The sequence below is a fragment of the Condylura cristata genome, unplaced genomic scaffold (genome assembly GCF_000260355.1).
Source record: "Condylura cristata isolate star-nosed mole 26May11 unplaced genomic scaffold, ConCri1.0 scaffold00002, whole genome shotgun sequence".
Taxonomy (NCBI): Eukaryota; Metazoa; Chordata; class Mammalia; order Eulipotyphla; family Talpidae; genus Condylura; species Condylura cristata.
Window position 1 is genome coordinate 67,533,424 of NW_004567103.1, and position 9,347 is coordinate 67,542,770.

A 9,347-nucleotide genomic window follows, 5' to 3' on the forward strand; every position below is an offset into this window, starting at 1 on the left:
TGAGGAAGTACACTGCTGAGGGGAGCAGCGGGCAGTTCAGGAGAGGTCTGCCTCACCATGTGGGTCACCTGTGGGGCAGGCGGGGATTGAACTCATGCTGAGGAGGCCTCAGCCTCCCAATGCTGTGCTTTAACCCGCTGTACCACCAGGGAGGTCCCCTCTGAAATTTATGAATAGCCATGTTTCCTTTCTTGGCCAAAATGCTTAGAATTTAATTTATGGGTCGTTTACTGTCTAATCTATAGGTGACTTTTGTGTTACTTTCACTTTATTTTTGGCATTAAAGACATTAATATATATGTGTATATATTAAAGGCTGCTTTGTTACTTACAAAGAAAACTTGATCAGGTTTTTGTTAGACTTTTCAGCAGAAACTTTCCAGTTCGAAGAGATTGGAATGATATATTCACCATTCTAAAATATAAAAACTGGCAGCCAAGAATACTCTATGTCATAAAATTGTCATTTCGATATGATTGAGAAATAAAGTTTTATCCAGAAAAACAAAAGCTAAAGAAATTTACCACTACTAGACCTAACTTTCAAGAAATGCTGAAAGAAGTTCTGTTACATGGAAAGATTAAAACACACATACACAACCACACATAAGACTATGAGCTATGTGATAAATAAAAATTCAGGGTCTCTCTGGTGGTGCAGTGGGTTAGGATGCAGCACTGCAAGTTGGGGCAGCTGCTTCAGTGCAAGTTTGATCCCCAGCCCTGGAGGTGATCCACATGGTGCTGCAGACCTCTCCTGACATGCCTGCTGCTCCCCTCAGTGTACATCTTCTATCTGCCTGTTCTGCTCCCCACTCTGCCTCTGGTAAATCCTCTCACCACCCCTGCACCTCTAGCCTGTACCCCAGTTCTGTATTCAGAAATAAATAAATCTTAAAAAAAAATTCAGAAACACAACAGAGAACAATAAGGGACAACAAAAGACATTCAAACAAAGGAAGAAAAGAACTGAATCTGTATAGTCAATTTACAATGACTCAGTATTAGCACTTAACAAAGGCTAGTCAAGCTATTGAAAGCTTAAAACAATCCATATAAAAACCACAAAACGTGGCCCTCCCTGGTGGCGCAGCGGGTTAAAGCACAGCATTAAGTAGCTAAAGCCACTTCCACATGAGTTCGATTCCCACTTGCCCCTGAGGTGACCACATGGCGAGGCAGACCTCTCCTGACCCGCCCGCTGCTCCCCTCAGCAGTGTACTTTGTCGATCTGCCTATTCTGCTCCCCACTCTTTCTCTGGTGAAGCCTCTCACCGCCCCTGAGCCTCTGGCCTGTACCCCAGCTCTGTATGTACAAATAAATAAATTTTTAAAATAAATAAATAAATAAACAGAATGAGAAACTGGATTAAAAAGGATGAGTCATCTATATTACACATAGATGACTCTCACTTCAGATCTAAGACAAGCATAGACTTAAAGTGAAAGGTTGGAGCAAAGTATTTTAAGACCAGTGTATAGAGAAATTAGCAGTTTTTGCTATTTTCCTATCTGATTAATAGACTTTGCAGGCAAAAAAGGTTTTCAGTAACAAAGATGGAAATCATATAATGATCAAGGGAACAGTTTGTTGGTAAGTCTTTTTTTTTAATGACATTAACACAGGCATATCTATCTATCTGTCTATCTATCTATCTATCTATCTATCTATCTATCTATCTACCTATCTATTTACCTATCTATCATCTATCTATCATCTATCTATCTACAGATATATCTACATATCTCTCTCTCTATATATAGTTACATGTGTTAATATACATAGTTTATAGATATATATGAACTGTAAGACTTTGACATCTGTTAAAAGTAATAAAATAAAATACAAAGATATGGAAAGATAGTCCATGTTTATGTATTAGAAAAATAAACTGGGTTAAAATGACCATAGTAACTAAAGCAATTTATAGACTCAACATAAAACTATCACATTTCCAACAACATCATTAAGGGAATAGAACAAAAGTATATAATTTGCTTGGAACTACAAAAGAAAAATAAATAAAAAGCAAATCACCACGGCAATCTTAGAGAAAATAAGAAAAATTGAGGTATCACACTACCTGACTTCAAATTATACTACACATCAAGAGTAATCAAAATAGTGTGATAGTGGAACAAAAGCAGAAACACCAAGGGGCCCCTGGTGGTGCAGCAAGTTAGGGCACAACACTGTGAAGCTATCTGCAGACACTGCAGCTCCTTTGATCCCTGGCCAGGGAGTGACCCACACAGCACACCAGACCTCTCCTGTCTTGCCCACTACTCCCCTCAGCAGTGTATTGCACTTGATCAGCCTGTTTTGCCCCCACTTTGTCTCTGGTGAATGAATCCTCTCACCCCTGCAACTCTGGCCTGTACCCCAGTTCTTGTATGAATAAATAAATAAATCTTAAAAAAAAAAACAAAACCAGAAACATAAACCAATGAAGTCGGCACAATCAAATATTTACAATTCATCCTAGACAAAGGAGTTGTGACTACACAATGTGGAAAGGAAAGTCTCTTTAACAAATTATATTGGGAAACATGGAGAGTCACATGGACAAAAATGAAATCACATCATTATTTATTTTCATACATAAAAATTAATTCAAAATAGATTAAAAACTTGGCCATAAGACTCAAACCATAAAATATAAAAGGGAAAATATAGAATGTACATTCCTGGACATTAACCAAAAAGAAGCACTTGGGAAAACAACTCTAGAGTCAGGGGAAACATAAACAAAAACAGGACTATATAAACAAACATAAACAGGACTATATAAGTTAAAAAGTTTTGTACCGCACAAGAAATCTCCACAAAAATAAGAGGTCAATTTTGGACTGGGGGAAGATATTGCACATTAAATAGCTGAAACGGATTAACTCCCAAAATATTTAAAGAATTCTTAGAACTCAACAACAACAAAAGTAAATAAATAATGGGCACTCCGTGGTGGCACAAAGGGTTAGGATGCAGCACTGCAAGCTGGCTGCAGCTGCTTCAGTGTGAATTTGATCCCAGGCCCTGGAAGTGACCCCCATGGCTCAGCAGACCTCTCCTGACCCTCCAGCTGCTCCCCTCAGCAGTGTACTTCATTCATCTGCCTGTTCTGCTCCCCATTCTGTCTCTGGTTAAGCCTCTCACCGCCCCTGGCTTGTACCCAGTTCTGTATGAATGAATGAATGAATAAATGGATAAATAAATAAATAAGTAATGGCTGACATACATAGGAAAAATTGTTGGGCATTCCTGATGAATGCACTTCCTGCATTCATCAGCAAAGTTCTTCCTATGAGACAGTCTGGAGAAATTCTCTCTGACGTCTAGACTCTCCTAAGTCTCTAAAAGCCAATTGAAGCCTCTCCTTATATCTCCCTTCTGGGTATCCACTTTTTAAACCTAATAGGTTCATTTTCCAAATAGCTATTTCCAAAACATGATTGGTGCCAGTGAGAGCTTGAATGTCACTGGTGCTAGTGGTGGCTCAAATCTGATTTGTCTTTGTTCAATATCAACACAGGATTCAAACTCAAATTATGGGTGTACAAACAACCTGCCCTGCAATGTCTTGGTTGGCACCGGGCCCCACAGCTGGGCAGGTAAGCTCTGTTGTACCTGATTGATACCAGTCTGACTTAAACTTGACACATGTGTCTCCAAAACGGCTTTGATTTTTTTTTTTCTTTAAACTCAAAACCCATTAAATCCAGCTCATGCTAGACTGCCTGCAGGCTGTGTGCTGAACTGGGGCAGGGATGGGCAATGGGGTGGGAATATACTTTCAATAAGTGGGGTTAAATATTAAATATAGCTTTATAATAATTAAAAATTGTAGATGTTCGAGAAAATGTGTAGGAAGTTAAAAACATAGAATTGAAATGTTATTTTTTGAGAATGTGTGCACATAGAAAAAAGCATTTTTTTATTTGCAATTATTTAAACTCTGTCAATGTTCTGATCTATATGGTAAACCGTATCACAAGAGTCATGATACCTATATATCAGCTTCTTGTTAGCAGCTTGTAAATTCTTTCCCCTGAATAGTTCAGCATGCTGACTCGAACATCATCTTGGAGGCTTAAGTGGAAGCTGTATTAAAAGAGACTAAAAATCAATAAACACTACAGGCCCACACTAGGCAAAAAGCAGCCCCATACTAGTCCAAGATTTCACATCAAGCATTCCCAAGTGTTTGTACTCAAGATTTGTACCGCTGTCAGTGGGTGGGAAGGCATGACACAGAGATTTCTGAATTATTCAGTTCAGGCTGCCATGACAAAAATATCATAAACTGGGTGGATTAAACAACATAAATTAACTTTATCACAGTTCTGGAGGCTGGAATTCCAAGATCAAATTGCTATCAGAATTAATTTTAGCTAAGGGTCGTCATTTTTATCCATTTTTTCTGTATGTTTGGAGAAAGAAAGTGAGGTGGCCAAGATCTGGTGTTTCTTCTTTTTATAAAGACATCAATCATGATTACCCCCTCATGACCCAATTTAACTTCATCTAAGTCATTAGAGACCTTCATCTTCAAATATTGTCATTTTAAGGGTTAGGTTTTCAATATATACATGGGGTGGGGGGAGATATAGTCTACGCCAGTATCCAATTTAGTTTCACAAGACAGTGACTTGAAAATCTGATGCAGAATCTGTGCTAAGGGAGGAGAGTGTTGATCTAATGTGGTTGGCTCAACAATAGAGGAGAAGATAAATCATTCTGTTTATATCATGCTGCTTTATTTGAACTCACCTTGATAAGCTACCATTTAGTCCAGGGTGTCTATACTATAGAAAGAGAATGATATATTTGTAAAGCCAAACCAAACTGTAATCTCACCAGTGCCAAGCAAGAGTGCTGTAAAACAAGAGCCCAAAGGGAAAAAAGGAGTTATCTCCCTATCATTTCACAAGACTAGAGCATTGTAAGAGACCTGAATTGGCTAATCACTGGTGATGGCCTCCAAGGTTTGAGTAGCAGACTGAAAATCCAGGTGAGACTGCCCCATGGAAGCACAGTGAGAAAGTAGCCCTCAGAGCTTCGAGTGGACAGTAACTGTGGCAGCAGCTTGTAGGGCATGAGGCATCATTCTGGGCAGAGCTAAGGAACTGACCTAGATGTTGGTAGTGACAGTACTGTGGGCACTGGCTCAGAAGTTTTCAAGTGATATCAATCCACAGAAGGACATATAGTTGTAAACTGTATTAATGTATAATATCAAAAGTAATAGGAGGTATGCTTATTAGTCAAAAATTTAGTTTTGGGCCCTCCCTGGTGCTGCAGCAGGTTAAAGCACAGCACTAAGAAGCTAAAGCCACGTCAGCATGAGTTCCATCCCCACCCTGGAGGTGATCCATATGGCTTTGCAGACCTCTCCTGACCTGCTACTGCTCCCCTCAGCAGTGTACTTAATTGATTTGGCTGTTTTGCTCCCCACTCTGTCTTTGGTGAACCCTCTCACTGCCCCTACACCTCTAGCCTATACTCTCACTCTATAAGCATAAATGAATAAATCTTTAAAAAAAATAGTTTTCCACAATTCTGTGAATGCTGGCAGAGGACATGCAACTTTAGATCAGAAACACAGGGTTAAATCACTTTCGGCACAGCAGCTAGCATAAGCTTCATGGCTACATCTATTCTTCTTGCTCCTGAATCCCACACTGTGAAGTAAAGTGGCCCAGTTAGGAGGTACAGGCAGTAGTTTGCATCACAACTGCTGCTTAGAAATAGAAATGAGATCATGCTGATAGCCCAAGACCCTCTCTACTTTAGAAAATCCAATCTTTTTAAGGGGGCTCCTCTTTCACCCGCCCAACCTTTACCTAGGGTGGAGATACTGTCATTACTTTCCAAGGCCATTTCCTTTATCAAAATACCAGATAAGATTCTGGAGCACAGTTGTCAACATCTTTTGCTCAGAAGACATGTAGAAAAGGAAACAACTATGGGGATTGTCTCCCAACAGGTGGGACACCCTTGAGAATGGGCTGAATTGTGAGGGGAGGCTGCTGTGCAAAGCAATTTTTAAATTTTCATCTCCTTGGATTAACAGTACTTTTTTTCTCTTAATGTAGAATCAGTTCTAAATATAAAATATTATGTATTGCCATATGGAAGAAAGTGAGCAAATAAATGGATATATTCATACTGTATGTTCCCTTTATCTGTTGAAAAAATAGTGCATTGGATGAATGAAGAGATACTGGGTGACCAGAAATGACTGTTTAAAAAGAAATTTCAAGCAGGAAATGAATGTTTTGAAAAGTAAATTCTTTGCTTTTTTTTTTTTTTTTTTGGCAGTTTATGGGTGGAGAAGGAAATTTTGGTACTTAGTACTGGAGAGACTGGTAAGACTCTAAATGGAAAGTTTCTGCAGGCTTTTGAGATGGCAAAGACATCTTTGAGATAAATCTCTTTGAGGTACTTTTATTGTAAAAATAATAAAAGATACAACGTAAAGCAATAAAATAGTTGAAAAAGTCTTTTGTTTATGATCATGAAAATGTAATGATTTGATTCATCAATAAGTGGTAAAGTTGTCTCCTTTTTTTCCTTTTTTTTGTGAATTGGTTCATTTGGTTTTAAGAGGTTTTAGGATTATTTTGGGAGGATTAGAAAGATAAGAGTTTGAGGAACCTGGATATAAGAAACAAGACTAAGAAGAGCTAAAACTTGTGGTTTTAGAGTATCAGGAAGCAAGGACTTTGTAGAAAAACCATTCTAAGAAAATCCTTAGAAGGTGATTACAAGGAATATGAAGGATTATGTTGTACAATATTCATATTTTAAAATATGAGGTTTATCAAACTCTAATTTACATATAGATGTACAGTTTTATGAATTTTGCTAAATATATATAGTCAGGTAAATGCTGCAAAGTACAAGACATGACCTTTATTACATATAGTTTCTTGATGCTACTTAGTTGTCTATTCCTTTTCTCCCTGCCCTTGACAACTACTGATCTGTTTCTCTTCCTGAAGTGATGACTTTTCTATAGAGCTTTTTCTATAATATCATAAATTATATATCTTTGGAATCTGGATTCTTTTATTGAATTAAGACATTTGGAATTCATTTTCATGTTTACAGTTAATTCACTTTTTTTTTTTTAAGATCTCTTCATTTATGCATACAGAATTGGGGTATAGGCCAGAGGTGTAGGGGCAATGAGAGGATTCACCAGAGACAGAGAGTGGGGAGAAGAACAGGCAGATCAATGTAGTACACTGCTCAGGGGTACAGCATGGTGGGTCAGGAGAGGTCTGCAGCACCATGTGTATCACCTCTGGGGTGAGGATTGAACTCACACTGATGCAGCTGTGGCTAACTTGCAGTGCTGTGCTCTAACCCATTACACCACCACGTAGTGCCATACAGTCCATTCATTTTTATGTATCATCTATTTTATTAGTTGTTCTCTGTTTCATGCCAAATTTGTCCTCACCAGCATCCCATTTCATTTCCCAAATCTTGAAAGAAGCTTTATTAACATTAATTTGGCTTTAGCCTTGTTTTTGCTCTGCATTGGGAAACTAGGCATACATCTATTCATGTTGTTTTGCCATAGAATACAGCATGACAGAATATGGTCAAAGAGTTAGGAAGATAAGCTTTTTTTTTTTTATAGTGAGGCCTAAGAAAATATTCATCTGCATTCTGACCTATGTGGACCTTAATGAATTTTGAAGGCAAGATTCTTATTCCTGTAACCACATAGGATCCCACTTGGATTATTTTATTTGAAGAAGAGAGTGCTTTCAAATAGTTAGGAAACTTGAGACTTCTCTTGTCAATGTAATTGAAAGTTTCTTAATAATGCAAAAGAATATCCTGAATCAAATCCAAAACATGCCATGTCCAATGAAAAGAGGACACACACTACATTGATTGGTGCTATTTTGTATTTCTGTAACAAGTGGCCTCCAGGAAAGGGGAGGTTCCAGGTTCCCTGCCCCACCCAGAAGAGGGTGGAGTTGAGCAGGGAGGAAAAGAATCTAGAGAGGAGACTGAAGAAGGAGGAAGTAGGGTGGAGAGCCAGAAGGAGACCTGAGGGAGGCACATGAAGCAGAGAGACCTGTGAAGAAACTGCATTTGTTTCTTGGTCTTGGACTGGTTGAAACAGATGTAGGTAAGACCCGTGGGGAGATTACCTATGGCAGGTTAATATTGATTTTGATTTTATTCTTTTCCTCCCAGACTTGTCTGGCCATTTCTGGCCCTTTTCTATGGGTCCTCTCCAAAAGGTACTTTAGGCTTGTGGTAGGCTTTTGGGCCTTGCTTTGGACCAATCCCTTTTGGGGTAACTTTTGCCCATGAGGGGATGGGTAACTTTGGGTGTTTGATTTAGAAACTATATTCTTTGTCCTTTCTGTATTGTACACTAATTGTATGGAAGTTCCTTTCCATTAAACTTCTTACATGTTTTGTCTTGATGTGGTAGATAGCAGAACCTATTAAGAGTGGTCAGCTTTGGGGTTTCAGGGTTGCCTCCTCCCTGCCCTGTAACATTTCTGTTTTTGTTCAGTTCTAATGTTAAAATATAACCATAATATTACCAAGTAACCACAGCGGTGATAGCTATTTAAAAAAACATTCATTATTGATTTGCTTCAGAACTTCATATAGAAAATCCTTTTTCCTTATATATAAACATTTAACGTAAAGACAGGGAACACATACTAACATTACAGTAGGAAAAACTGAAAAATATTAAGGAACACATCCTAATGATTTTATGAAGTATTTCTTATATATCTCACTAAATTGATATCACTTGATGTTAGGTAGAAGAAAAACTTACTGTATTAAAAGTCTTAGAATAGACCAGGTAGCAGTTAAATTTGAAAAAATGAATATGTTTATTTTTATGAAAATCTTATTTAACCAAAGAAATGATTTCCTAAGACATGTGTTAGTGAATGTGACTCACCAATTCACACTGGTTGAAGATTTCAGCATGAACAGGAGTAATCAATTAATCTGATATGTTATGTAATAAAAGGCAAGTCCTAGTTTTGAAGTTTTATATATTTTTAATGAATTATAAAAAGCTAAGCATGCATTGTAGGTTCGATACTTTTAAATTGTTTGAAATGGATAGAGATTTTCTTTTCAACCTTGAACAATTTACTACTTTTTATAGGGATATAATTGATAAATTACTTCCAGGTGTGCAACGTGTTTCCCATATCTATACAATAAGTTATTAGCCTCTATCACAATATATAGATAAATCTATTTTTTTTTCTTATTATGAGAATGTTCAAGATTTGCTTTTGTTCACAAAAAAATCTTTTTATTTAGAATATGTAACAAAATAATATTA